The sequence below is a fragment of the Microcebus murinus genome, chromosome 9, assembly GCF_040939455.1.
Source record: "Microcebus murinus isolate Inina chromosome 9, M.murinus_Inina_mat1.0, whole genome shotgun sequence".
NCBI classification, from domain to species: domain Eukaryota; kingdom Metazoa; phylum Chordata; class Mammalia; order Primates; family Cheirogaleidae; genus Microcebus; species Microcebus murinus.
The window spans coordinates 104,865,957-104,893,943 of NC_134112.1; the positions used below are offsets into that span (position 1 = coordinate 104,865,957).

The window sequence follows — 27,987 nt, forward strand, 5'->3', positions numbered from 1 at the left end:
TTCACCCGTGGGTGGGTGGCGAGCTAGCGGCATTCAGAAGAGCGAGGCCCGCAGTCTGTGCAGAAGACACCTGCACTCGGGTGTGTGTGGCGGCACGATTCACAAGCAGCTCCAGATGTTAAGCCAAGGAGAAGCCAGGGAGTTCCCAACGCCCCAGGTGTCCTCAGCCCACGACTGGCTGCTGGGGGAATGCGCAGCCCGGCTCCTTGTCTCAGAGCCCTTGTCTCAGAGCGGGACAACCAGGAGGTGTGACGTACACCCCGGGGTTCCCAGGAGGATCAGGCTGAAGCTGGGACTTGGCCTGAAAGTGTCCCCTCGCATGGCCACCCCCTTCCCCTTCCTGCTCCTCTACTCCTGGTGCCCCTCCATCCAGGGGCCAGACCTTAAAGAGTCACCCGCAAGAGAATCCTGGTCCCAAAGGAGCCTTCTGGGGGACCCGTGCTGAGAGAGGTTGTGGGCATGGCCCGCTGGGGCTCTGCCCGACCCAGGGCTGAGAGATGCAACCTCCCAGCTCTGGGTCCCTGCAGGGGAAGCGTTGGCAAGCACAGGGCCAGTCCTCCAAAGGCCCAGGTGCAGGGAGCCCAGGCCAAGCAGCCTGTGGAAGAAGCCACCCCGGGAACACGACTGCAGGCCACGGCCCTTCCCACCTCCTCCTCCTCCTCCTCCTGCTCCTCCACCCCCCCCCGACCTCCCACCCCCCCACCCCACCCCCCGACATGGCGCAGGGCTCAGAGACACCTCAGACACTTGCTACCCAAAGTGCAAAGGGCATCAGTTGCTCCTCCAAACCCCCCCCCTGCCCAGCAGACCGCGTTGTCCAGCCAGCCCCCGGGCCTCCCTGGGGTGCCCAGCACAAAAGTGCAGACAACCACCGGACCCTCAATCTCAGTTTTCGGATGTTTTTGCCACTCTAAGGTCCCGCAGGCCAGCTGAGCCTTCTGGCAGGACAGAGAGCCCCGGAATCCGACGTGGAGAGCTGGGTGTACGTCCCCACGAGGAGGCGGTCCCCACCTCCGCGGCTCTCCCCTTGCGGGGGGGAAAAGCAGCCACGGGGCCTCAGAGAAGACACCAGGCTGGGCGCCCGCCCCACAGTGGGGGCACGTCCCCCGCAGGCCACTTAGCGCCGGCCGCCGGCCGGCGGACGGTTGGGTGGCGCGAGACGCTGCGGCCGCCCTGCTACCGGGTCCCTGGGAGGGCGTCCTGGAACCAGCATCCACACCAAGCCCTTGGAAGGCCCAGGCGACGGAGGAGCCCCGTCAGGCAGGGGCCGAGGACGGTGACGGCCCGGGCGGGGAGGAGCGTGTCAGGCAGGGGCAGAGGACGGTGACAGGTGATAGGCCGGGCGGGAAGGAGTCAGTCAGGCAGGGGCCGAGGAGGAGACGGGCTGGGTAAGGGTTAGGGTTAGAGTCAGGGCACAAGTCACAATCGCAAAGACCTGGAAGCGACCCGAGTGCCCATCGACCCACGAGTGCGTAAATGAAATGTGGCGCGTGGACACCACGGAGTGCTATTCAGCTAGGAGGAGCAGCGGTGAGAGGGCACCTCTCGTGGTTCTCCTGGCCAGAGCTGGAACCCGTTCCAGTAAGCCAGGTAGCCCAAGAATGGACACACGAGCACCACGTGCTCGCGCTCACCAGCAAATGGGTACGAACCGATGGACACCTAAGTGGACACAGAGGAATCACCTTCATCGGGTGGGTGTCGGGCGGGTGGGGGGAGGGGATGGGCATACACCTCCATTAGGAATGGGGTGGGTGCGCACCGACTGGGGGATGGGCGCACTTGAGGCTCTGACCCGAGGGGGGAGGCTGGGAGAGGGCAACGTACCCGACCTTAACATTGGTACCCCCACAATACGCTGGAACAACATCAGAGGTAAATGAATAAGAACACAGGGGGGAGGGGGGCACGGGCAACACATGTCACCTTAATACTTGGACTCCCATCATCTGCTTGAAAAGAGAGAGAAAAGAAAATGCAATCATAGAGATAAGAGACACTTTTTAAACATAATGAATCCGAAGAGAAAAGTAAAAGGAGGCCTGTGGAGCAGGTCTGGGTGTGACTCCGGATCCCCCAACATCAGGTGCCACCACCAAAGATTCCTACGTGTAGCCCATAGAACCCCAAAAGCAACGGGACGAGTTCTGGTCACATACTCCCTCAAAATGACATCCTGGCCTTCTTCTGGAACTCCCTCCCCTCTCAGACTCTCAAGGTTTCCTCCAGCGTGTCGGTTCCCACAGAGCAGACCTTTGGTCTGAGACCTGACAGTCCAGAAGCCACGCATGCTGCCGCGTGACGGCGGTGTCGCGGCTTGGGACAAGAGGAGGCCCCACGGTGCGGGCTGGGGCGCCAGGCACCGCGGCGGGCGCTGAGGGTGGGGGTGACCCCCACCCCGGGCCGCCGACTCGCTCCCAGAAAGGGGACAGAACAAGAGGCAAAACAAAAAAAAAAAAAAAGAAGAAGCCTACGGCACCCGGTATTCCCAGGCGGTCTCCCATCCAAGTACTAACCAGGCCCGACCCTGCTTAGCTTCCGAGACCAGACGAGATCGGGCGCGTTCAGGGTGGTGTGGCCCTAGACGGCGGAGGGCGCCCCTGCCCCGCTCAAGAAGCCGAGCCTCTCTGCGCTTCCCCGCCGCCTCCTCCCCCCGCCCCAGGCCCCGCGCCGGCGCTGACCCGCACCGGGCCGGGCCTGTTGAGTTCACCGGCCGGGTCCGGCGGGCTCCGAGGGACGGGGGTGACAGGCGGGGCGGGGCGGGGCGGGCAGGGAGCGGCGGGCCGGGGTGGGGGGCTGTCTCTCTCTACACACACACACACACACACACACACACACTCACACTCACACTCACTCACTCACACTCACACAAGATGCGCCTCCACGGCTGGACTCGCCAAGGTGGAGACCTTCCAGCCCCCTTCCTCTCCTCGCCTGGCCCACCCCCAGCTCGTGGCCCGCCGCCGCCGCCGCCGCCGCCGCCGCCGATTGCGCACGCGCGGGTCGCCCGCCCTTTGACCCCAGGCAGGGGCCGCCATCCCCGACAACCCCTTTCAGCTGCGCCCCCCACCCTGTGGGTGGGCTGCCGCCTATTCCCCCGGGCCCGGGCTGGGGCACAGCGCATGGGGGAGGGGAGCGAGTGTATGGGGCGTCTCTCTCTCTCTCTAGGGATGTGTCCCATGGGTGGGGTGGCGTGGTTTGTGGGGCGCTGAAGAAATCAGTCCCCTCCATCTCCTACCTCTGGAAAATGCCCAAGCCCTTGGAGAACTGCCGGCAACGCGACCGTGGGGGCCGGGACCCTCCTCTGTGTCCTCCTGTGGCCCAGTCCAAGGGGCCTGGGCCTGGCCGGGGCTGCATTGGACCCCGACCACCCTGGCGTGTGGACTCGCTAAAAATCGGCGATTAGATATTGGATTCCAGCTTCATTGAGGTCATTTCACTAATGAGTGCACCGGAAAGAGTTTCCTAATCCATCTGTGAGGGTGGCAACTGAAAGAGAATTTTAAAGCTGACAGAATAGGCGAGGAAAGGCATAGGAGATTTCCACACCCAGTAAGGAAGCCTTTCCCGAAATGGAAGAAAGAAACGAGCAAACAGAAACACCGGTAGCCCGCCAGGATCAGAGTCTGCCCCCGAGAGAAAGTACCCTGACCAGGTTCACCCGTGGGTGGGTGGCGAGCTAGCGGCATTCAGAAGAGCGAGGCCCGCAGTCTGTGCAGAAGACACCTGCACTCGGGTGTGTGTGGCGGCACGATTCACAAGCAGCTCCAGATGTTAAGCCAAGGAGAAGCCAGGGAGTTCCCAACGCCCCAGGTGTCCTCAGCCCACGACTGGCTGCTGGGGGAATGCGCAGCCCGGCTCCTTGTCTCAGAGCCCTTGTCTCAGAGCGGGACAACCAGGAGGTGTGACGTACACCCCGGGGTTCCCAGGAGGATCAGGCTGAAGCTGGGACTTGGCCTGAAAGTGTCCCCTCGCATGGCCACCCCCTTCCCCTTCCTGCTCCTCTACTCCTGGTGCCCCTCCATCCAGGGGCCAGACCTTAAAGAGTCACCCGCAAGAGAATCCTGGTCCCAAAGGAGCCTTCTGGGGGACCCGTGCTGAGAGAGGTTGTGGGCATGGCCCGCTGGGGCTCTGCCCGACCCAGGGCTGAGAGATGCAACCTCCCAGCTCTGGGTCCCTGCAGGGGAAGCGTTGGCAAGCACAGGGCCAGTCCTCCAAAGGCCCAGGTGCAGGGAGCCCAGGCCAAGCAGCCTGTGGAAGAAGCCACCCCGGGAACACGACTGCAGGCCACGGCCCTTCCCACCTCCTCCTCCTCCTCCTCCTGCTCCTCCACCCCCCCCCGACCTCCCACCCCCCCACCCCACCCCCCGACATGGCGCAGGGCTCAGAGACACCTCAGACACTTGCTACCCAAAGTGCAAAGGGCATCAGTTGCTCCTCCAAACCCCCCCCCTGCCCAGCAGACCGCGTTGTCCAGCCAGCCCCCGGGCCTCCCTGGGGTGCCCAGCACAAAAGTGCAGACAACCACCGGACCCTCAATCTCAGTTTTCGGATGTTTTTGCCACTCTAAGGTCCCGCAGGCCAGCTGAGCCTTCTGGCAGGACAGAGAGCCCCGGAATCCGACGTGGAGAGCTGGGTGTACGTCCCCACGAGGAGGCGGTCCCCACCTCCGCGGCTCTCCCCTTGCGGGGGGGAAAAGCAGCCACGGGGCCTCAGAGAAGACACCAGGCTGGGCGCCCGCCCCACAGTGGGGGCACGTCCCCCGCAGGCCACTTAGCGCCGGCCGCCGGCCGGCGGACGGTTGGGTGGCGCGAGACGCTGCGGCCGCCCTGCTACCGGGTCCCTGGGAGGGCGTCCTGGAACCAGCATCCACACCAAGCCCTTGGAAGGCCCAGGCGACGGAGGAGCCCCGTCAGGCAGGGGCCGAGGACGGTGACGGCCCGGGCGGGGAGGAGCGTGTCAGGCAGGGGCAGAGGACGGTGACAGGTGATAGGCCGGGCGGGAAGGAGTCAGTCAGGCAGGGGCCGAGGAGGAGACGGGCTGGGTAAGGGTTAGGGTTAGAGTCAGGGCACAAGTCACAATCGCAAAGACCTGGAAGCGACCCGAGTGCCCATCGACCCACGAGTGCGTAAATGAAATGTGGCGCGTGGACACCACGGAGTGCTATTCAGCTAGGAGGAGCAGCGGTGAGAGGGCACCTCTCGTGGTTCTCCTGGCCAGAGCTGGAACCCGTTCCAGTAAGCCAGGTAGCCCAAGAATGGACACACGAGCACCACGTGCTCGCGCTCACCAGCAAATGGGTACGAACCGATGGACACCTAAGTGGACACAGAGGAATCACCTTCATCGGGTGGGTGTCGGGCGGGTGGGGGGAGGGGATGGGCATACACCTCCATTAGGAATGGGGTGGGTGCGCACCGACTGGGGGATGGGCGCACTTGAGGCTCTGACCCGAGGGGGGAGGCTGGGAGAGGGCAACGTACCCGACCTTAACATTGGTACCCCCACAATACGCTGGAACAACATCAGAGGTAAATGAATAAGAACACAGGGGGGAGGGGGGCACGGGCAACACATGTCACCTTAATACTTGGACTCCCATCATCTGCTTGAAAAGAGAGAGAAAAGAAAATGCAATCATAGAGATAAGAGACACTTTTTAAACATAATGAATCCGAAGAGAAAAGTAAAAGGAGGCCTGTGGAGCAGGTCTGGGTGTGACTCCGGATCCCCCAACATCAGGTGCCACCACCAAAGATTCCTACGTGTAGCCCATAGAACCCCAAAAGCAACGGGACGAGTTCTGGTCACATACTCCCTCAAAATGACATCCTGGCCTTCTTCTGGAACTCCCTCCCCTCTCAGACTCTCAAGGTTTCCTCCAGCGTGTCGGTTCCCACAGAGCAGACCTTTGGTCTGAGACCTGACAGTCCAGAAGCCACGCATGCTGCCGCGTGACGGCGGTGTCGCGGCTTGGGACAAGAGGAGGCCCCACGGTGCGGGCTGGGGCGCCAGGCACCGCGGCGGGCGCTGAGGGTGGGGATGACCCCCACCCCGGGCCGCCGACTCGCTCCCAGAAAGGGGACAGAACAAGAGGCAAAACAAAAAAAAAAAAAAGAAGAAGCCTACGGCACCCGGTATTCCCAGGCGGTCTCCCATCCAAGTACTAACCAGGCCCGACCCTGCTTAGCTTCCGAGACCAGACGAGATCGGGCGCGTTCAGGGTGGTGTGGCCCTAGACGGCAGAGGGCGCCCCTGCCCCGCTCAAGAAGCCGAGCCTCTCTGCGCTTCCCCGCCGCCTCCTCCCCCCGCCCCAGGCCCCGCGCTGGCGCTGTCCCGCACCGGGCCGGGCCTGTTGAGTTCACCGGCCGGGTCCGGCGGGCTCCGAGGGACGGGGGTGACAGGCGGGGCGGGGCGGGCAGGGAGCGGCGGGCCGGGGTGGGGGGCTGTCTCTCTCTACACACACACACACACACACACACACACACTCACACTCACTCACTCACACTCACACAAGATGCGCCTCCACGGCTGGACTCGCCAAGGTGGAGACCTTCCAGCCCCCTTCCTCTCCTCGCCTGGCCCACCCCCAGCTCGTGGCCGCCGCCGCCGCCGCCGCCGCCGCCGCCGCCGCCGCCGATTGCGCACGCGCGGGTCGCCCGCCCTTTGACCCCAGGCAGGGTCCGCCATCCCCGACAACCCCTTTCAGCTGCGCCCCCCACCCTGTGGGTGGGCTGCCGCCTATTCCCCCGGGCCCGGGCTGGGGCACAGCGCATGGGGGAGGGGAGCGAGTGTATGGGGCGTCTCTCTCTCTCTCTAGGGATGTGTCCCATGGGTGGGGTGGCGTGGTTTGTGGGGCGCTGAAGAAATCAGTCCCCTCCATCTCCTACCTCTGGAAAACGCCCAAGCCCTTGGAGAACTGCCGGCAACGCGACCGTGGGGGCCGGGACCCTCCTCTGTGTCCTCCTGTGGCCCAGTCCAAGGGGCCTGGGCCTGGCCGGGGCTGCATTGGACCCCGACCACCCTGGCGTGTGGACTCGCTAAAAATCGGCGATTAGATATTGGATTCCAGCTTCATTGAGGTCATTTCACTAATGAGTGCACCGGAAAGAGTTTCCTAATCCATCTGTGAGGGTGGCAACTGAAAGAGAATTTTAAAGCTGACAGAATAGGCGAGGAAAGGCATAGGAGATTTCCACACCCAGTAAGGAAGCCTTTCCCGAAATGGAAGAAAGAAACGAGCAAACAGAAACACCGGTAGCCCGCCAGGATCAGAGTCTGCCCCCGAGAGAAAGTACCCTGACCAGGTTCACCCGTGGGTGGGTGGCGAGCTAGCGGCATTCAGAAGAGCGAGGCCCGCAGTCTGTGCAGAAGACACCTGCACTCGGGTGTGTGTGGCGGCACGATTCACAAGCAGCTCCAGATGTTAAGCCAAGGAGAAGCCAGGGAGTTCCCAACGCCCCAGGTGTCCTCAGCCCACGACTGGCTGCTGGGGGAATGCGAAGCCCGGCTCCTTGTCTCAGAGCCCTTGTCTCAGAGCGGGACAACCAGGAGGTGTGACGTACACCCCGGGGTTCAAAGGAGGATCAGGCTGAAGCTGGGACTTGGCCTGAAAGTGTCCCCTCGCATGGCCACCCCCTTCCCCTTCCTGCTCCTCTACTCCTGGTGCCCCTCCATCCAGGGGCCAGACCTTAAAGAGTCACCCGCAAGAGAATCCTGGTCCCAAAGGAGCCTTCTGGGGGACCCGTGCTGAGAGAGGTTGTGGGCATGGCCCGCTGGGGCTCTGCTCGACCCAGGGCTGAGAGATGCAACCTCCCAGCTCTGGGTCCCTGCAGGGGAAGCGTTGGCAAGCACAGGGCCAGTCCTCCAAAGGCCCAGGTGCAGGGAGCCCAGGCCAAGCAGCCTGTGGAAGAAGCCACCCCGGGAACACGACTGCAGGCCACGGCCCTTCCCACCTCCTCCTCCTCCTCCTCCTGCTCTTCCACCCCCCCCGAACTCCCACCCCCCCACCCCACCCCCCGACATGGCGCAGGGCTCAGAGACACCTCAGACACTTGCTACCCAAAGTGCAAAGGGCATCAGTTGCTCCTCCAAACCCCCCCCCTGCCCAGCAGACCGCGTTGTCCAGCCAGCCCCCGGGCCTCCCTGGGGTGCCCAGCACAAAAGTGCAGACAACCACCGGACCCTCAATCTCAGTTTTCGGATGTTTTTGCCACTCTAAGGACCCGCAGGCCAGCTGGGCCTTCTGGCAGGACAGAGAGCCCCGGAATCCGACGTGGAGAGCTGGGTGTACGTCCCCACGAGGAGGCGGTCCCCACCTCCGCGGCTCTCCCCTTGCGGGGGGGAAAAGCAGCCACGGGGCCTCAGAGAAGACACCAGGCTGGGCGCCCGCCCCACAGTGGGGGCACGTCCCCCGCAGGCCACTTAGCGCCGGCCGCCGGCCGGCGGACGGTTGGGTGGCGCGAGACGCTGCGGCCGCCCTGCTACCGGGTTCCTGGGAGGGCGTCCTGGAACCAGCGTCCACACCAAGCCCTTGGAAGGCCCAGGCGACGGAGGAGCCCCGTCAGGCAGGGGCCGAGGACGGTGACGGCCCGGGCGGGGAGGAGCGTGTCAGGCAGGGGCAGAGGACGGTGACAGGTTACAGGCCGGGCGGGAAGGAGTCAGTCAGGCAGGGGCCGAGGAGGAGACGGGCTGGGTAAGGGTTAGGGTTAGAGTCAGGGCACAAGTCACAATCGCAAAGACCTGGAAGCGACCCGAGTGCCCATCGACCCACGAGTGCGTAAATGAAATGTGGCGCGTGGACACCACGGAGTGCTATTCAGCTAGGAGGAGCAGCGGTGAGAGGGCACCTCTCGTGGTTCTCCTGGCCAGAGCTGGAACCCGTTCCAGTAAGCCAGGTAGCCCAAGAATGGACACACGAGCACCACGTGCTCGCGCTCACCAGCAAATGGGTACGAACCGATGGACACCTAAGTGGACACAGAGGAATCACCTTCATCGGGTGGGTGTCGGGCGGGTGGGGGGAGGGGATGGGCATACACCTCCATTAGGAATGGGGTGGGTGCGCACCGACTGGGGGATGGGCGCACTTGAGGCTCTGACCCGAGGGGGGAGGCTGGGAGAGGGCAACGTACCCGACCTTAACATTGGTACCCCCACAATACGCTGGAACAACATCAGAGGTAAATGAATAAGAACACAGGGGGGAGGGGGGCACGGGCAACACATGTCACCTTAATACTTGGACTCCCATCATCTGCTTGAAAAGAGAGAGAAAAGAAAATGCAATCATAGAGATAAGAGACACTTTTTAAACATAATGAATCCGAAGAGAAAAGTAAAAGGAGGCCTGTGGAGCAGGTCTGGGTGTGACTCCGGATCCCCCAACATCAGGTGCCACCACCAAAGATTCCTACGTGTAGCCCATAGAACCCCAAAAGCAACGGGACGAGTTCTGGTCACATACTCCCTCAAAATGACATCCTGGCCTTCTTCTGGAACTCCCTCCCCTCTCAGACTCTCAAGGTTTCCTCCAGCGTGTCGGTTCCCACAGAGCAGACCTTTGGTCTGAGACCTGACAGTCCAGAAGCCACGCATGCTGCCGCGTGACGGCGGTGTCGCGGCTTGGGACAAGAGGAGGCCCCACGGTGCGGGCTGGGGCGCCAGGCACCGCGGCGGGCGCTGAGGGTGGGGATGACCCCCACCCCGGGCCGCCGACTCGCTCCCAGAAAGGGGACAGAACAAGAGGCAAAACAAAAAAAAAAAAAAGAAGCAGCCTACGGCACCCGGTATTCCCAGGCGGTCTCCCATCCAAGTACTAACCAGGCCCGACCCTGCTTAGCTTCCGAGACCAGACGAGATCGGGCGCGTTCAGGGTGGTGTGGCCCTAGACGGCAGAGGGCGCCCCTGCCCCGCTCAAGAAGCCGAGCCTCTCTGCGCTTCCCCGCCGCCTCCTCCCCCCGCCCCAGGCCCCGCGCCGGCGCTGTCCCGCACCGGGCCGGGCCTGTTGAGTTCACCGGCCGGGTCCGGCGGGCTCCGAGGGACGGGGGTGACAGGCGGGGCGGGGCGGGCAGGGAGCGGCGGGCCGGGGTGGGGGGCTGTCTCTCTCTACACACACACACACACACACTCACACTCACTCACTCACACTCACACAAGATGCGCCTCCACGGCTGGACTCGCCAAGGTGGAGACCTTCCAGCCCCCTTCCTCTCCTCGCCTGGCCCACCCCCAGCTCGTGGCCGCCGCCGCCGCCGCCGCCGCCGCCGATTGCGCACGCGCGGGTCGCCCGCCCTTTGACCCCAGGCAGGGTCCGCCATCCCCGACAACTCCTTTCAGCTGCGCCCCCCACCCTGTTGGTGGGCTGCCGCCTATTCCCCCGGGCTGGGCTGGGGCACAGCGCATGGGGGAGGGGAGCGAGTGTATGGGGCGTCTCTCTCTCTCTCTAGGGATGTGTCCCATGGGTGGGGTGGCGTGGTTTGTGGGGCGCTGAAGAAATCAGTCCCCTCCATCTCCTACCTCTGGAAAACGCCCAAGCCCTTGGAGAACTGCCGGCAACGCGACCGTGGGGGCCGGGACCCTCCTCTGTGTCCTCCTGTGGCCCAGTCCAAGGGGCCTGGGCCTGGCCGGGGCTGCATTGGACCCCGACCACCCTGGCGTGTGGACTCGCTAAAAATCGGCGATTAGATATTGGATTCCAGCTTCATTGAGGTCATTTCACTAATGAGTGCACCGGAAAGAGTTTCCTAATCCATCTGTGAGGGTGGCAACTGAAAGAGAATTTTAAAGCTGACAGAATAGGCGAGGAAAGGCATAGGAGATTTCCACACCCAGTAAGGAAGCCTTTCCCGAAATGGAAGAAAGAAACGAGCAAACAGAAACACCGGTAGCCCGCCAGGATCAGAGTCTGCCCCCGAGAGAAAGTACCCTGACCAGGTTCACCCGTGGGTGGGTGGCGAGCTAGCGGCATTCAGAAGAGCGAGGCCCGCAGTCTGTGCAGAAGACACCTGCACTCGGGTGTGTGTGGCGGCACGATTCACAAGCAGCTCCAGATGTTAAGCCAAGGAGAAGCCAGGGAGTTCCCAACGCCCCAGGTGTCCTCAGCCCACGACTGGCTGCTGGGGGAATGCGAAGCCCGGCTCCTTGTCTCAGAGCCCTTGTCTCAGAGCGGGACAACCAGGAGGTGTGACGTACACCCCGGGGTTCCCAGGAGGATCAGGCTGAAGCTGGGACTTGGCCTGAAAGTGTCCCCTCGCATGGCCACCCCCTTCCCCTTCCTGCTCCTCTACTCCTGGTGCCCCTCCATCCAGGGGCCAGACCTTAAAGAGTCACCCGCAAGAGAATCCTGGTCCCAAAGGAGCCTTCTGGGGGACCCGTGCTGAGAGAGGTTGTGGGCATGGCCCGCTGGGGCTCTGCCCGACCCAGGGCTGAGAGATGCAACCTCCCAGCTCTGGGTCCCTGCAGGGGAAGCGTTGGCAAGCACAGGGCCAGTCCTCCAAAGGCCCAGGTGCAGGGAGCCCAGGCCAAGCAGCCTGTGGAAGAAGCCACCCCGGGAACACGACTGCAGGCCACGGCCCTTCCCACCTCCTCCTCCTCCTCCTCCTGCTCCTCCACCCCCCCCGACCTCCCACCCCCCCACCCCACCCCCCGACATGGCGCAGGGCTCAGAGACACCTCAGACACTTGCTACCCAAAGTGCAAAGGGCATCAGTTGCTCCTCCAAACCCCCCCCCGTGCCCAGCAGACCGCGTTGTCCAGCCAGCCCCCGGGCCTCCCTGGGGTGCCCAGCACAAAAGTGCAGACAACCACCGGACCCTCAATCTCAGTTTTCGGATGTTTTTGCCACTCTAAGGACCCGCAGGCCAGCTGGGCCTTCTGGCAGGACAGAGAGCCCCGGAATCCGACGTGGAGAGCTGGGTGTACGTCCCCACGAGGAGGCGGTCCCCACCTCCGCGGCTCTCCCCTTGCGGGGGGGAAAAGCAGCCACGGGGCCTCAGAGAAGACACCAGGCTGGGCGCCCGCCCCACAGTGGGGGCACGTCCCCCGCAGGCCACTTAGCGCCGGCCGCCGGCCGGCGGACGGTTGGGTGGCGCGAGACGCTGCGGCCGCCCTGCTACCGGGTTCCTGGGAGGGCGTCCTGGAACCAGCGTCCACACCAAGCCCTTGGAAGGCCCAGGCGACGGAGGAGCCCCGTCAGGCAGGGGCCGAGGACGGTGACGGCCCGGGCGGGGAGGAGCGTGTCAGGCAGGGGCAGAGGACGGTGACAGGTGACAGGCCGGGCGGGAAGGAGTCAGTCAGGCAGGGGCCGAGGAGGAGACGGGCTGGGTAAGGGTTAGGGTTAGAGTCAGGGCACAAGTCACAATCGCAAAGACCTGGAAGCGACCCGAGTGCCCATCGACCCACGAGTGCGTAAATGAAATGTGGCGCGTGGACACCACGGAGTGCTATTCAGCTAGGAGGAGCAGCGGTGAGAGGGCACCTCTCGTGGTTCTCCTGGCCAGAGCTGGAACCCGTTCCAGTAAGCCAGGTAGCCCAAGAATGGACACACGAGCACCACGTGCTCGCGCTCACCAGCAAATGGGTACGAACCGATGGACACCTAAGTGGACACAGAGGAATCACCTTCATCGGGTGGGTGTCGGGCGGGTGGGGGGAGGGGATGGGCATACACCTCCATTAGGAACGGGGTGGGTGCGCACCGACTGGGGGATGGGCGCACTTGAGGCTCTGACCCGAGGGGGGAGGCTGGGAGAGGGCAACGTACCCGACCTTAACATTGGTACCCCCACAATACGCTGGAACAACATCAGAGGTTAATGAATAAGAACACAGGGGGGAGGGGGGCACGGGCAACACATGTCACCTTAATACTTGGACTCCCATCATCTGCTTGAAAAGAGAGAGAAAAGAAAATGCAATCATAGAGATAAGAGACACTTTTTAAACATAATGAATCCGAAGAGAAAAGTAAAAGGAGGCCTGTGGAGCAGGTCTGGGTGTGACTCCGGATCCCCCAACATCAGGTGCCACCACCAAAGATTCCTACGTGTAGCCCATAGAACCCCAAAAGCAACGGGACGAGTTCTGGTCACATACTCCCTCAAAATGACATCCTGGCCTTCTTCTGGAACTCCCTCCCCTCTCAGACTCTCAAGGTTTCCTCCAGCGTGTCGGTTCCCACAGAGCAGACCTTTGGTCTGAGACCTGACAGTCCAGAAGCCACGCATGCTGCCGCGTGACGGCGGTGTCGCGGCTTGGGACAAGAGGAGGCCCCACGGTGCGGGCTGGGGCGCCAGGCACCGCGGCGGGCGCTGAGGGTGGGGGTGACCCCCACCCCGGGCCGCCGACTCGCTCCCAGAAAGGGGACAGAACAAGAGGCAAAACAAAAAAAAAAAAAAGAAGAAGCCTACGGCACCCGGTATTCCCAGGCGGTCTCCCATCCAAGTACTAACCAGGCCCGACCCTGCTTAGCTTCCGAGACCAGACGAGATCGGGCGCGTTCAGGGTGGTGTGGCCCTAGACGGCGGAGGGCGCCCCTGCCCCGCTCAAGAAGCCGAGCCTCTCTGCGCTTCCCCGCCGCCTCCTCCCCCCGCCCAAGGCCCCGCGCCGGCGCTGACCCGCACCGGGCCGGGCCTGTTGAGTTCACCGGCCGGGTCCGGCGGGCTCCGAGGGACGGGGGTGACAGCGGGGCGGGGCGGGGCGGGGCGGGCAGGGAGCGGCGGGCCGGGGTGGGGGGCTGTCTCTCTATACACACACACACACACACACACACACACTCACACTCACTCACTCACACTCACACAAGATGCGCCTCCACGGCTGGACTCGCCAAGGTGGAGACCTTCCAGCCCCCTTCCTCTCCTCGCCTGGCCCACCCCCAGCTCGTGGCCGCCGCCGCCGCCGCCGCCGCCGATTGCGCACGCGCGGGTCGCCCGCCCTTTGACCCCAGGCAGGGTCCGCCATCCCCGACAACCCCTTTCAGCTGCGCCCCCCACCCTGTGGGTGGGCTGCCGCCTATTCCCCCGGGCCCGGGCTGGGGCACAGCGCATGGGGGAGGGGAGCGAGTGTATGGGGCGTCTCTCTCTCTCTCTAGGGATGTGTCCCATGGGTGGGGTGGCGTGGTTTGTGGGGCGCTGAAGAAATCAGTCCCCTCCATCTCCTACCTCTGGAAAACGCCCAAGCCCTTGGAGAACTGCCGGCAACGCGACCGTGGGGGCCGGGAACCTCCTCTGGGTCCTCCTGTGGCCCAGTCCAAGGGGCCTGGGCCTGGCCGGGGCTGCATTAGACCCCGACCACCCTGGCGTGTGGACTCGCTAAAAATCGGCGATTAGATATTGGATTCCAGCTTCATTGAGGTCATTTCACTAATGAGTGCACCGGAAAGAGTTTCCTAATCCATCTGTGAGGGTGGCAACTGAAAGAGAATTTTAAAGCTGACAGAATAGGCGAGGAAAGGCATAGGAGATTTCCACACCCAGTAAGGAAGCCTTTCCCGAAATGGAAGAAAGAAACGAGCAAACAGAAACACCGGTAGCCCGCCAGGATCAGAGTCTGCCCCCGAGAGAAAGTACCCTGACCAGGTTCACCCGTGGGTGGGTGGCGAGCTAGCGGCATTCAGAAGAGCGAGGCCCGCAGTCTGTGCAGAAGACACCTGCACTCGGGTGTGTGTGGCGGCACGATTCACAAGCAGCTCCAGATGTTAAGCCAAGGAGAAGCCAGGGAGTTCCCAACGCCCCAGGTGTCCTCAGCCCACGACTGGCTGCTGGGGGAATGCGAAGCCCGGCTCCTTGTCTCAGAGCCCTTGTCTCAGAGCGGGACAACCAGGAGGTGTGACGTACACCCCGGGGTTCCCAGGAGGATCAGGCTGAAGCTGGGACTTGGCCTGAAAGTGTCCCCTCGCATGGCCACCCCCTTCCCCTTCCTGCTCCTCTACTCCTGGTGCCCCTCCATCCAGGGGCCAGACCTTAAAGAGTCACCCGCAAGAGAATCCTGGTCCCAAAGGAGCCTTCTGGGGGACCCGTGCTGAGAGAGGTTGTGGGCATGGCCCGCTGGGGCTCTGCCCGACCCAGGGCTGAGAGATGCAACCTCCCAGCTCTGGGTCCCTGCAGGGGAAGCGTTGGCAAGCACAGGGCCAGTCCTCCAAAGGCCCAGGTGCAGGGAGCCCAGGCCAAGCAGCCTGTGGAAGAAGCCACCCCGGGAACACGACTGCAGGCCACGGCCCTTCCCACCTCCTCCTCCTCCTCCTCCTGCTCCTCCACCCCCCCCGACCTCCCACCCCCCCACCCCACCCCCCGACATGGCGCAGGGCTCAGAGACACCTCAGACACTTGCTACCCAAAGTGCAAAGGGCATCAGTTGCTCCTCCAAACCCCCCCCCGTGCCCAGCAGACCGCGTTGTCCAGCCAGCCCCCGGGCCTCCCTGGGGTGCCCAGCACAAAAGTGCAGACAACCACCGGACCCTCAATCTCAGTTTTCGGATGTTTTGCCACTCTAAGGACCCGCAGGCCAGCTGGGCCTTCTGGCAGGACAGAGAGCCCCGGAATCCGACGTGGAGAGCTGGGTGTACGTCCCCACGAGGAGGCGGTCCCCACCTCCGCGGCTCTCCCCTTGCGGGGGGGAAAAGCAGCCACGGGGCCTCAGAGAAGACACCAGGCTGGGCGCCCGCCCCACAGTGGGGGCACGTCCCCCGCAGGCCACTTAGCGCCGGCCGCCGGCCGGCGGACGGTTGGGTGGCGCGAGACGCTGCGGCCGCCCTGCTACCGGGTTCCTGGGAGGGCGTCCTGGAACCAGCGTCCACACCAACCCTTGGAAGGCCCAGGCGACGGAGGAGCCCCGTCAGGCAGGGGCCGAGGACGGTGACGGCCCGGGCGGGGAGGAGCGTGTCAGGCAGGGGCAGAGGACGGTGACAGGTGACAGGCCGGGCGGGAAGGAGTCAGTCAGGCAGGGGCCGAGGAGGAGACGGGCTGGGTAAGGGTTAGGGTTAGAGTCAGGGCACAAGTCACAATCGCAAAGACCTGGAAGCGACCCGAGTGCCCATCGACCCACGAGTGCGTAAATGAAATGTGGCGCGTGGACACCACGGAGTGCTATTCAGCTAGGAGGAGCAGCGGTGAGAGGGCACCTCTCGTGGTTCTCCTGGCCAGAGCTGGAACCCGTTCCAGTAAGCCAGGTAGCCCAAGAATGGACACACGAGCACCACGTGCTCGCGCTCACCAGCAAATGGGTACGAACCGATGGACACCTAAGTGGACACAGAGGAATCACCTTCATCGGGTGGGTGTCGGGCGGGTGGGGGGAGGGGATGGGCATACACCTCCATTAGGAACGGGGTGGGTGCGCACCGACTGGGGGATGGGCGCACTTGAGGCTCTGACCCGAGGGGGGAGGCTGGGAGAGGGCAACGTACCCGACCTTAACATTGGTACCCCCACAATACGCTGGAACAACATCAGAGGTTAATGAATAAGAACACAGGGGGGAGGGGGGCACGGGCAACACATGTCACCTTAATACTTGGACTCCCATCATCTGCTTGAAAAGAGAGAGAAAAGAAAATGCAATCATAGAGATAAGAGACACTTTTTAAACATAATGAATCCGAAGAGAAAAGTAAAAGGAGGCCTGTGGTGCAGGACTGGGTGTGACTCCGGATCCCCCAACATCAGGTGCCACCACCAAAGATTCCTACGTGTAGCCCATAGAACCCCAAAAGCAACGGGACGAGTTCTGGTCACATACTCCCTCAAAATGACATCCTGGCCTTCTTCTGGAACTCCCTCCCCTCTCAGACTCTCAAGGTTTCCTCCAGCGTGTCGGTTCCCACAGAGCAGACCTTTGGTCTGAGACCTGACAGTCCAGAAGCCACGCATGCTGCCGCGTGACGGCGGTGTCGCGGCTTGGGACAAGAGGAGGCCCCACGGTGCGGGCTGGGGCGCCAGGCACCGCGGCGGGCGCTGAGGGTGGGGGTGACCCCCACCCCGGGCCGCCGACTCGCTCCCAGAAAGGGGACAGAACAAGAGGCAAAACAAAAAAAAAAAAAAGAAGAAGCCTACGGCACCCGGTATTCCCAGGCGGTCTCCCATCCAAGTACTAACCAGGCCCGACCCTGCTTAGCTTCCGAGACCAGACGAGATCGGGCGCGTTCAGGGTGGTGTGGCCCTAGACGGCGGAGGGCGCCCCTGCCCCGCTCAAGAAGCCGAGCCTCTCTGCGCTTCCCCGCCGCCTCCTCCCCCCGCCCCAGGCCCCGCGCCGGCGCTGACCCGCACCGGGCCGGGCCTGTTGAGTTCACCGGCCGGGTCCGGCGGGCTCCGAGGGACGGGGGTGACAGGCGGGGCGGGGCGGGCAGGGAGCGGCGGGCCGGGGTGGGGGGCTGTCTCTCTATACACACACACACACACACACACACACACTCACACTCACTCACTCACACTCACACAAGATGCGCCTCCACGGCTGGACTCGCCAAGGTGGAGACCTTCCAGCCCCCTTCCTCTCCTCGCCTGGCCCACCCCCAGCTCGTGGCCGCCGCCGCCGCCGCCGCCGCCGCCGCCGATTGCGCACGCGCGGGTCGCCCGCCCTTTGACCCCAGGCAGGGGCCGCCATCCCCACAACCCCTTTCAGCTGCGCCCCCCACCCTGTGGGTGGGCTGCCGCCTATTCCCCCGGGCCCGGGCTGGGGCACAGCGCATGGGGGAGGGGAGCGAGTGTATGGGGCGTCTCTCTCTCTCTCTAGGGATGTGTCCCATGGGTGGGGTGGCGTGGTTTGTGGGGCGCTGAAGAAATCAGTCCCCTCCATCTCCTACCTCTGGAAAACGCCCAAGCCCTTGGAGAACTGCCGGCAACGCGACCGTGGGGGCCGGGACCCTCCTCTGGGTCCTCCTGTGGCCCAGTCCAAGGGGCCTGGGCCTGGCCGGGGCTGCATTGGACCCCGACCACCCTGGCGTGTGGACTCGCTAAAAATCGGCGATTAGATATTGGATTCCAGCTTCATTGAGGTCATTTCACTAATGAGTGCACCGGAAAGAGTTTCCTAATCCATCTGTGAGGGTGGCAACTGAAAGAGAATTTTAAAGCTGACAGAATAGGCGAGGAAAGGCATAGGAGATTTCCACACCCAGTAAGGAAGCCTTTCCCGAAATGGAAGAAAGAAACGAGCAAACAGAAACACCGGTAGCCCGCCAGGATCAGAGTCTGCCCCCGAGAGAAAGTACCCTGACCAGGTTCACCCGTGGGTGGGTGGCGAGCTAGCGGCATTCAGAAGAGCGAGGCCCGCAGTCTGTGCAGAAGACACCTGCACTCGGGTGTGTGTGGCGGCACGATTCACAAGCAGCTCCAGATGTTAAGCCAAGGAGAAGCCAGGGAGTTCCCAACGCCCCAGGTGTCCTCAGCCCACGACTGGCTGCTGGGGGAATGCGAAGCCCGGCTCCTTGTCTCAGAGCCCTTGTCTCAGAGCGGGACAACCAGGAGGTGTGACGTACACCCCGGGGTTCCCAGGAGGATCAGGCTGAAGCTGGGACTTGGCCTGAAAGTGTCCCCTCGCATGGCCACCCCCTTCCCCTTCCTGCTCCTCTACTCCTGGTGCCCCTCCATCCAGGGGCCAGACCTTAAAGAGTCACCCGCAAGAGAATCCTGGTCCCAAAGGAGCCTTCTGGGGGACCCGTGCTGAGAGAGGTTGTGGGCATGGCCCGCTGGGGCTCTGCCCGACCCAGGGCTGAGAGATGCAACCTCCCAGCTCTGGGTCCCTGCAGGGGAAGCGTTGGCAAGCACAGGGCCAGTCCTCCAAAGGCCCAGGTGCAGGGAGCCCAGGCCAAGCAGCCTGTGGAAGAAGCCACCCCGGGAACACGACTGCAGGCCACGGCCCTTCCCACCTCCTCCTCCTCCTCCTCCTGCTCCTCCACCCCCCCCGACCTCCCACCCCCCCACCCCACCCCCCGACATGGCGCAGGGCTCAGAGACACCTCAGACACTTGCTACCCAAAGTGCAAAGGGCATCAGTTGCTCCTCCAAACCCCCCCCCTGCCCAGCAGACCGCGTTGTCCAGCCAGCCCCCGGGCCTCCCTGGGGTGCCCAGCACAAAAGTGCAGACAACCACCGGACCCTCAATCTCAGTTTTTGGATGTTTTTGCCACTCTAAGGACCCGCAGGCCAGCTGGGCCTTCTGGCAGGACAGAGAGCCCCGGAATCCGACGTGGAGAGCTGGGTGTACGTCCCCACGAGGAGGCGGTCCCCACCTCCGCGGCTCTCCCCTTGCGGGGGGGAAAAGCAGCCACGGGGCCTCAGAGAAGACACCAGGCTGGGCGCCCGCCCCACAGTGGGGGCACGTCCCCCGCAGGCCACTTAGCGCCGGCCGCCGGCCGGCGGACGGTTGGGTGGCGCGAGACGCTGCGGCCGCCCTGCTACCGGGTTCCTGGGAGGGCGTCCTGGAACCAGCGTCCACACCAAGCCCTTGGAAGGCCCAGGCGACGGAGGAGCCCCGTCAGGCAGGGGCCGAGGACGGTGACGGCCCGGGCGGGGAGGAGCGTGTCAGGCAGGGGCAGAGGACGGTGACAGGTGACAGGCCGGGCGGGAAGGAGTCAGTCAGGCAGGGGCCGAGGAGGAGACGGGCTGGGTAAGGGTTAGGGTTAGAGTCAGGGCACAAGTCACAATCGCAAAGACCTGGAAGCGACCCGAGTGCCCATCGACCCACGAGTGCGTAAATGAAATGTGGCGCGTGGACACCACGGAGTGCTATTCAGCTAGGAGGAGCAGCGGTGAGAGGGCACCTCTCGTGGTTCTCCTGGCCAGAGCTGGAACCCGTTCCAGTAAGCCAGGTAGCCCAAGAATGGACACACGAGCACCACGTGCTCGCGCTCACCAGCAAATGGGTACGAACCGATGGACACCTAAGTGGACACAGAGGAATCACCTTCATCGGGTGGGTGTCGGGCGGGTGGGGGGAGGGGATGGGCATACACCTCCATTAGGAACGGGGTGGGTGCGCACCGACTGGGGGATGGGCGCACTTGAGGCTCTGACCCGAGGGGGGAGGCTGGGAGAGGGCAACGTACCCGACCTTAACATTGGTACCCCCACAATACGCTGGAACAACATCAGAGGTTAATGAATAAGAACACAGGGGGGAGGGGGGCACGGGCAACACATGTCACCTTAATACTTGGACTCCCATCATCTGCTTGAAAAGAGAGAGAAAAGAAAATGCAATCATAGAGATAAGAGACACTTTTTAAACATAATGAATCCGAAGAGAAAAGTAAAAGGAGGCCTGTGGAGCAGGTCTGGGTGTGACTCCGGATCCCCCAACATCAGGTGCCACCACCAAAGATTCCTACGTGTAGCCCATAGAACCCCAAAAGCAACGGGACGAGTTCTGGTCACATACTCCCTCAAAATGACATCCTGGCCTTCTTCTGGAACTCCCTCCCCTCTCAGACTCTCAAGGTTTCCTCCAGCGTGTCGGTTCCCACAGAGCAGACCTTTGGTCTGAGACCTGACAGTCCAGAAGCCACGCATGCTGCCGCGTGACGGCGGTGTCGCGGCTTGGGACAAGAGGAGGCCCCACGGTGCGGGCTGGGGCGCCAGGCACCGCGGCGGGCGCTGAGGGTGGGGGTGACCCCCACCCCGGGCCGCCGACTCGCTCCCAGAAAGGGGACAGAACAAGAGGCAAAACAAAAAAAAAAAAAAGAAGAAGCCTACGGCACCCGGTATTCCCAGGCGGTCTCCCATCCAAGTACTAACCAGGCCCGACCCTGCTTAGCTTCCGAGACCAGACGAGATCGGGCGCGTTCAGGGTGGTGTGGCCCTAGACGGCGGAGGGCGCCCCTGCCCCGCTCAAGAAGCCGAGCCTCTCTGCGCTTCCCCGCCGCCTCCTCCCCCCGCCCAAGGCCCCGCGCCGGCGCTGACCCGCACCGGGCCGGGCCTGTTGAGTTCACCGGCCGGGTCCGGCGGGCTCCGAGGGACGGGGGTGACAGCGGGGCGGGGCGGGGCGGGGCGGGCAGGGAGCGGCGGGCCGGGGTGGGGGGCTGTCTCTCTATACACACACACACACACACACACACACACTCACACTCACTCACTCACACTCACACAAGATGCGCCTCCACGGCTGGACTCGCCAAGGTGGAGACCTTCCAGCCCCCTTCCTCTCCTCGCCTGGCCCACCCCCAGCTCGTGGCCGCCGCCGCCGCCGCCGCCGCCGATTGCGCACGCGCGGGTCGCCCGCCCTTTGACCCCAGGCAGGGTCCGCCATCCCCGACAACCCCTTTCAGCTGCGCCCCCCACCCTGTGGGTGGGCTGCCGCCTATTCCCCCGGGCCGGGGCTGGGGCACAGCGCATGGGGGAGGGGAGCGAGTGTATGGGGCGTCTCTCTCTCTCTCTAGGGATGTGTCCCATGGGTGGGGTGGCGTGGTTTGTGGGGCGCTGAAGAAATCAGTCCCCTCCATCTCCTACCTCTGGAAAACGCCCAAGCCCTTGGAGAACTGCCGGCAACGCGACCGTGGGGGCCGGGAACCTCCTCTGGGTCCTCCTGTGGCCCAGTCCAAGGGGCCTGGGCCTGGCCGGGGCTGCATTGGACCCCGACCACCCTGGCGTGTGGACTCGCTAAAAATCGGCGATTAGATATTGGATTCCAGCTTCATTGAGGTCATTTCACTAATGAGTGCACCGGAAAGAGTTTCCTAATCCATCTGTGAGGGTGGCAACTGAAAGAGAATTTTAAAGCTGACAGAATAGGCGAGGAAAGGCATAGGAGATTTCCACACCCAGTAAGGAAGCCTTTCCCGAAATGGAAGAAAGAAACGAGCAAACAGAAACACCGGTAGCCCGCCAGGATCAGAGTCTGCCCCCGAGAGAAAGTACCCTGACCAGGTTCACCCGTGGGTGGGTGGCGAGCTAGCGGCATTCAGAAGAGCGAGGCCCGCAGTCTGTGCAGAAGACACCTGCACTCGGGTGTGTGTGGCGGCACGATTCACAAGCAGCTCCAGATGTTAAGCCAAGGAGAAGCCAGGGAGTTCCCAACGCCCCAGGTGTCCTCAGCCCACGACTGGCTGCTGGGGGAATGCGCAGCCCGGCTCCTTGTCTCAGAGCCCTTGTCTCAGAGCGGGACAACCAGGAGGTGTGACGTACACCCCGGGGTTCCCAGGAGGATCAGGCTGAAGCTGGGACTTGGCCTGAAAGTGTCCCCTCGCATGGCCACCCCCTTCCCCTTCCTGCTCCTCTACTCCTGGTGCCCCTCCATCCAGGGGCCAGACCTTAAAGAGTCACCCGCAAGAGAATCCTGGTCCCAAAGGAGCCTTCTGGGGGACCCGTGCTGAGAGAGGTTGTGGGCATGGCCCGCTGGGGCTCTGCCCGACCCAGGGCTGAGAGATGCAACCTCCCAGCTCTGGGTCCCTGCAGGGGAAGCGTTGGCAAGCACAGGGCCAGTCCTCCAAAGGCCCAGGTGCAGGGAGCCCAGGCCAAGCAGCCTGTGGAAGAAGCCACCCCGGGAACACGACTGCAGGCCACGGCCCTTCCCACCTCCTCCTCCTCCTCCTCCTGCTCCTCCACCCCCCCCCGACCTCCCACCCCCCCACCCCACCCCCCGACATGGCGCAGGGCTCAGAGACACCTCAGACACTTGCTACCCAAAGTGCAAAGGGCATCAGTTGCTCCTCCAAACCCCCCCCCTGCCCAGCAGACCGCGTTGTCCAGCCAGCCCCCGGGCCTCCCTGGGGTGCCCAGCACAAAAGTGCAGACAACCACCGGACCCTCAATCTCAGTTTTCGGATGTTTTTGCCACTCTAAGGTCCCGCAGGCCAGCTGAGCCTTCTGGCAGGACAGAGAGCCCCGGAATCCGACGTGGAGAGCTGGGTGTACGTCCCCACGAGGAGGCGGTCCCCACCTCCGCGGCTCTCCCCTTGCGGGGGGGAAAAGCAGCCACGGGGCCTCAGAGAAGACACCAGGCTGGGCGCCCGCCCCACAGTGGGGGCACGTCCCCCGCAGGCCACTTAGCGCCGGCCGCCGGCCGGCGGACGGTTGGGTGGCGCGAGACGCTGCGGCCGCCCTGCTACCGGGTCCCTGGGAGGGCGTCCTGGAACCAGCATCCACACCAAGCCCTTGGAAGGCCCAGGCGACGGAGGAGCCCCGTCAGGCAGGGGCCGAGGACGGTGACGGCCCGGGCGGGGAGGAGCGTGTCAGGCAGGGGCAGAGGACGGTGACAGGTGATAGGCCGGGCGGGAAGGAGTCAGTCAGGCAGGGGCCGAGGAGGAGACGGGCTGGGTAAGGGTTAGGGTTAGAGTCAGGGCACAAGTCACAATCGCAAAGACCTGGAAGCGACCCGAGTGCCCATCGACCCACGAGTGCGTAAATGAAATGTGGCGCGTGGACACCACGGAGTGCTATTCAGCTAGGAGGAGCAGCGGTGAGAGGGCACCTCTCGTGGTTCTCCTGGCCAGAGCTGGAACCCGTTCCAGTAAGCCAGGTAGCCCAAGAATGGACACACGAGCACCACGTGCTCGCGCTCACCAGCAAATGGGTACGAACCGATGGACACCTAAGTGGACACAGAGGAATCACCTTCATCGGGTGGGTGTCGGGCGGGTGGGGGGAGGGGATGGGCATACACCTCCATTAGGAATGGGGTGGGTGCGCACCGACTGGGGGATGGGCGCACTTGAGGCTCTGACCCGAGGGGGGAGGCTGGGAGAGGGCAACGTACCCGACCTTAACATTGGTACCCCCACAATACGCTGGAACAACATCAGAGGTAAATGAATAAGAACACAGGGGGGAGGGGGGCACGGGCAACACATGTCACCTTAATACTTGGACTCCCATCATCTGCTTGAAAAGAGAGAGAAAAGAAAATGCAATCATAGAGATAAGAGACACTTTTTAAACATAATGAATCCGAAGAGAAAAGTAAAAGGAGGCCTGTGGAGCAGGTCTGGGTGTGACTCCGGATCCCCCAACATCAGGTGCCACCACCAAAGATTCCTACGTGTAGCCCATAGAACCCCAAAAGCAACGGGACGAGTTCTGGTCACATACTCCCTCAAAATGACATCCTGGCCTTCTTCTGGAACTCCCTCCCCTCTCAGACTCTCAAGGTTTCCTCCAGCGTGTCGGTTCCCACAGAGCAGACCTTTGGTCTGAGACCTGACAGTCCAGAAGCCACGCATGCTGCCGCGTGACGGCGGTGTCGCGGCTTGGGACAAGAGGAGGCCCCACGGTGCGGGCTGGGGCGCCAGGCACCGCGGCGGGCGCTGAGGGTGGGGGTGACCCCCACCCCGGGCCGCCGACTCGCTCCCAGAAAGGGGACAGAACAAGAGGCAAAACAAAAAAAAAAAAAAAGAAGAAGCCTACGGCACCCGGTATTCCCAGGCGGTCTCCCATCCAAGTACTAACCAGGCCCGACCCTGCTTAGCTTCCGAGACCAGACGAGATCGGGCGCGTTCAGGGTGGTGTGGCCCTAGACGGCGGAGGGCGCCCCTGCCCCGCTCAAGAAGCCGAGCCTCTCTGCGCTTCCCCGCCGCCTCCTCCCCCCGCCCCAGGCCCCGCGCCGGCGCTGACCCGCACCGGGCCGGGCCTGTTGAGTTCACCGGCCGGGTCCGGCGGGCTCCGAGGGACGGGGGTGACAGGCGGGGCGGGGCGGGGCGGGCAGGGAGCGGCGGGCCGGGGTGGGGGGCTGTCTCTCTCTACACACACACACACACACACACACACACACTCACACTCACACTCACTCACTCACACTCACACAAGATGCGCCTCCACGGCTGGACTCGCCAAGGTGGAGACCTTCCAGCCCCCTTCCTCTCCTCGCCTGGCCCACCCCCAGCTCGTGGCCCGCCGCCGCCGCCGCCGCCGCCGCCGCCGCCGATTGGGCACGCGCGGGTCGCCCGCCCTTTGACCCCAGGCAGGGGCCGCCATCCCCGACAACCCCTTTCAGCTGCGCCCCCCACCCTGTGGGTGGGCTGCCGCCTATTCCCCCGGGCCCGGGCTGGGGCACAGCGCATGGGGGAGGGGAGCGAGTGTATGGGGCGTCTCTCTCTCTCTCTAGGGATGTGTCCCATGGGTGGGGTGGCGTGGTTTGTGGGGCGCTGAAGAAATCAGTCCCCTCCATCTCCTACCTCTGGAAAACGCCCAAGCCCTTGGAGAACTGCCGGCAACGCGACCGTGGGGGCCGGGACCCTCCTCTGTGTCCTCCTGTGGCCCAGTCCAAGGGGCCTGGGCCTGGCCGGGGCTGCATTGGACCCCGACCACCCTGGCGTGTGGACTCGCTAAAAATCGGCGATTAGATATTGGATTCCAGCTTCATTGAGGTCATTTCACTAATGAGTGCACCGGAAAGAGTTTCCTAATCCATCTGTGAGGGTGGCAACTGAAAGAGAATTTTAAAGCTGACAGAATAGGCGAGGAAAGGCATAGGAGATTTCCACACCCAGTAAGGAAGCCTTTCCCGAAATGGAAGAAAGAAACGAGCAAACAGAAACACCGGTAGCCCGCCAGGATCAGAGTCTGCCCCCGAGAGAAAGTACCCTGACCAGGTTCACCCGTGGGTGGGTGGCGAGCTAGCGGCATTCAGAAGAGCGAGGCCCGCAGTCTGTGCAGAAGACACCTGCACTCGGGTGTGTGTGGCGGCACGATTCACAAGCAGCTCCAGATGTTAAGCCAAGGAGAAGCCAGGGAGTTCCCAACGCCCCAGGTGTCCTCAGCCCACGACTGGCTGCTGGGGGAATGCGCAGCCCGGCTCCTTGTCTCAGAGCCCTTGTCTCAGAGCGGGACAACCAGGAGGTGTGACGTACACCCCGGGGTTCCCAGGAGGATCAGGCTGAAGCTGGGACTTGGCCTGAAAGTGTCCCCTCGCATGGCCACCCCCTTCCCCTTCCTGCTCCTCTACTCCTGGTGCCCCTCCATCCAGGGGCCAGACCTTAAAGAGTCACCCGCAAGAGAATCCTGGTCCCAAAGGAGCCTTCTGGGGGACCCGTGCTGAGAGAGGTTGTGGGCATGGCCCGCTGGGGCTCTGCCCGACCCAGGGCTGAGAGATGCAACCTCCCAGCTCTGGGTCCCTGCAGGGGAAGCGTTGGCAAGCACAGGGCCAGTCCTCCAAAGGCCCAGGTGCAGGGAGCCCAGGCCAAGCAGCCTGTGGAAGAAGCCACCCCGGGAACACGACTGCAGGCCACGGCCCTTCCCACCTCCTCCTCCTCCTCCTCCTGCTCCTCCACCCCCCCCCGACCTCCCACCCCCCCACCCCACCCCCCGACATGGCGCAGGGCTCAGAGACACCTCAGACACTTGCTACCCAAAGTGCAAAGGGCATCAGTTGCTCCTCCAAACCCCCCCCCCTGCCCAGCAGACCGCGTTGTCCAGCCAGCCCCCGGGCCTCCCTGGGGTGCCCAGCACAAAAGTGCAGACAACCACCGGACCCTCAATCTCAGTTTTCGGATGTTTTTGCCACTCTAAGGTCCCGCAGGCCAGCTGAGCCTTCTGGCAGGACAGAGAGCCCCGGAATCCGACGTGGAGAGCTGGGTGTACGTCCCCACGAGGAGGCGGTCCCCACCTCCGCGGCTCTCCCCTTGCGGGGGGGAAAAGCAGCCACGGGGCCTCAGAGAAGACACCAGGCTGGGCGCCCGCCCCACAGTGGGGGCACGTCCCCCGCAGGCCACTTAGCGCCGGCCGCCGGCCGGCGGACGGTTGGGTGGCGCGAGACGCTGCGGCCGCCCTGCTACCGGGTCCCTGGGAGGGCGTCCTGGAACCAGCATCCACACCAAGCCCTTGGAAGGCCCAGGCGACGGAGGAGCCCCGTCAGGCAGGGGCCGAGGACGGTGACGGCCCGGGCGGGGAGGAGCGTGTCAGGCAGGGGCAGAGGACGGTGACAGGTGACAGGCCGGGCGGGAAGGAGTCAGTCAGGCAGGGGCCGAGGAGGAGACGGGCTGGGTAAGGGTTAGGGTTAGAGTCAGGGCACAAGTCACAATCGCAAAGACCTGGAAGCGACCCGAGTGCCCATCGACCCACGAGTGCGTAAATGAAATGTGGCGCGTGGACACCACGGAGTGCTATTCAGCTAGGAGGAGCAGCGGTGAGAGGGCACCTCTCGTGGTTCTCCTGGCCAGAGCTGGAACCCGTTCCAGTAAGCCAGGTAGCCCAAGAATGGACACACGAGCACCACGTGCTCGCGCTCACCAGCAAATGGGTACGAACCGATGGACACCTAAGTGGACACAGAGGAATCACCTTCATCGGGTGGGTGTCGGGCGGGTGGGGGGAGGGGATGGGCATACACCTCCATTAGGAATGGGGTGGGTGCGCACCGACTGGGGGATGGGCGCACTTGAGGCTCTGACCCGAGGGGGGAGGCTGGGAGAGGGCAACGTACCCGACCTTAACATTGGTACCCCCACAATACGCTGGAACAACATCAGAGGTAAATGAATAAGAACACAGGGGGGAGGGGGGCACGGGCAACACATGTCACCTTAATACTTGGACTCCCATCATCTGCTTGAAAAGAGAGAGAAAAGAAAATGCAATCATAGAGATAAGAGACACTTTTTAAACATAATGAATCCGAAGAGAAAAGTAAAAGGAGGCCTGTGGAGCAGGTCTGGGTGTGACTCCGGATCCCCCAACATCAGGTGCCACCACCAAAGATTCCTACGTGTAGCCCATAGAACCCCAAAAGCAATGGGACGAGTTCTGGTCACATACTCCCTCAAAATGACATCCTGGCCTTCTTCTGGAACTCCCTCCCCTCTCAGACTCTCAAGGTTTCCTCCAGCGTGTCGGTTCCCACAGAGCAGACCTTTGGTCTGAGACCTGACAGTCCAGAAGCCACGCATGCTGCCGCGTGACGGCGGTGTCGCGGCTTGGGACAAGAGGAGGCCCCACGGTGCGGGCTGGGGCGCCAGGCACCGCGGCGGGCGCTGAGGGTGGGGATGACCCCCACCCCGGGCCGCCGACTCGCTCCCAGAAAGGGGACAGAACAAGAGGCAAAACAAAAAAAAAAAAAAGAAGA

General features: G+C 63.4%; 7 non-coding genes across 7 annotated transcripts; all 7 read right to left on the minus strand.

Annotated features, from left to right (window-relative positions):
- Positions 1–2,467: 2,467 nt before the first annotated feature.
- On the minus strand, positions 2,468–2,586 carry LOC142873088 (5S ribosomal RNA). Its single transcript, XR_012921152.1, has one exon. It is a non-coding gene; the product is annotated as a 5S ribosomal RNA (ribosomal RNA).
- A 3,536-nt stretch (positions 2,587–6,122) lies between these two features.
- LOC142873100 (5S ribosomal RNA) lies at positions 6,123–6,241 on the minus strand. Its single transcript, XR_012921157.1, has one exon. It is a non-coding gene; the product is annotated as a 5S ribosomal RNA (ribosomal RNA).
- A 3,532-nt stretch (positions 6,242–9,773) lies between these two features.
- LOC142873111 (5S ribosomal RNA) lies at positions 9,774–9,892 on the minus strand. The gene has a single exon (XR_012921163.1). It is a non-coding gene; the product is annotated as a 5S ribosomal RNA (ribosomal RNA).
- Positions 9,893–13,402: 3,510 nt separating this feature from the next.
- LOC142873123 (5S ribosomal RNA) lies at positions 13,403–13,521 on the minus strand. Its single transcript, XR_012921172.1, has one exon. It is a non-coding gene; the product is annotated as a 5S ribosomal RNA (ribosomal RNA).
- Positions 13,522–17,044: 3,523 nt separating this feature from the next.
- LOC142873136 (5S ribosomal RNA) lies at positions 17,045–17,163 on the minus strand. Its single transcript, XR_012921184.1, has one exon. It is a non-coding gene; the product is annotated as a 5S ribosomal RNA (ribosomal RNA).
- Positions 17,164–20,683: 3,520 nt separating this feature from the next.
- On the minus strand, positions 20,684–20,802 carry LOC142873147 (5S ribosomal RNA). The gene has a single exon (XR_012921195.1). It is a non-coding gene; the product is annotated as a 5S ribosomal RNA (ribosomal RNA).
- A 3,526-nt stretch (positions 20,803–24,328) lies between these two features.
- On the minus strand, positions 24,329–24,447 carry LOC142873158 (5S ribosomal RNA). The gene has a single exon (XR_012921206.1). It is a non-coding gene; the product is annotated as a 5S ribosomal RNA (ribosomal RNA).
- Between the last annotated feature and the right edge of the window lie 3,540 nt (positions 24,448–27,987).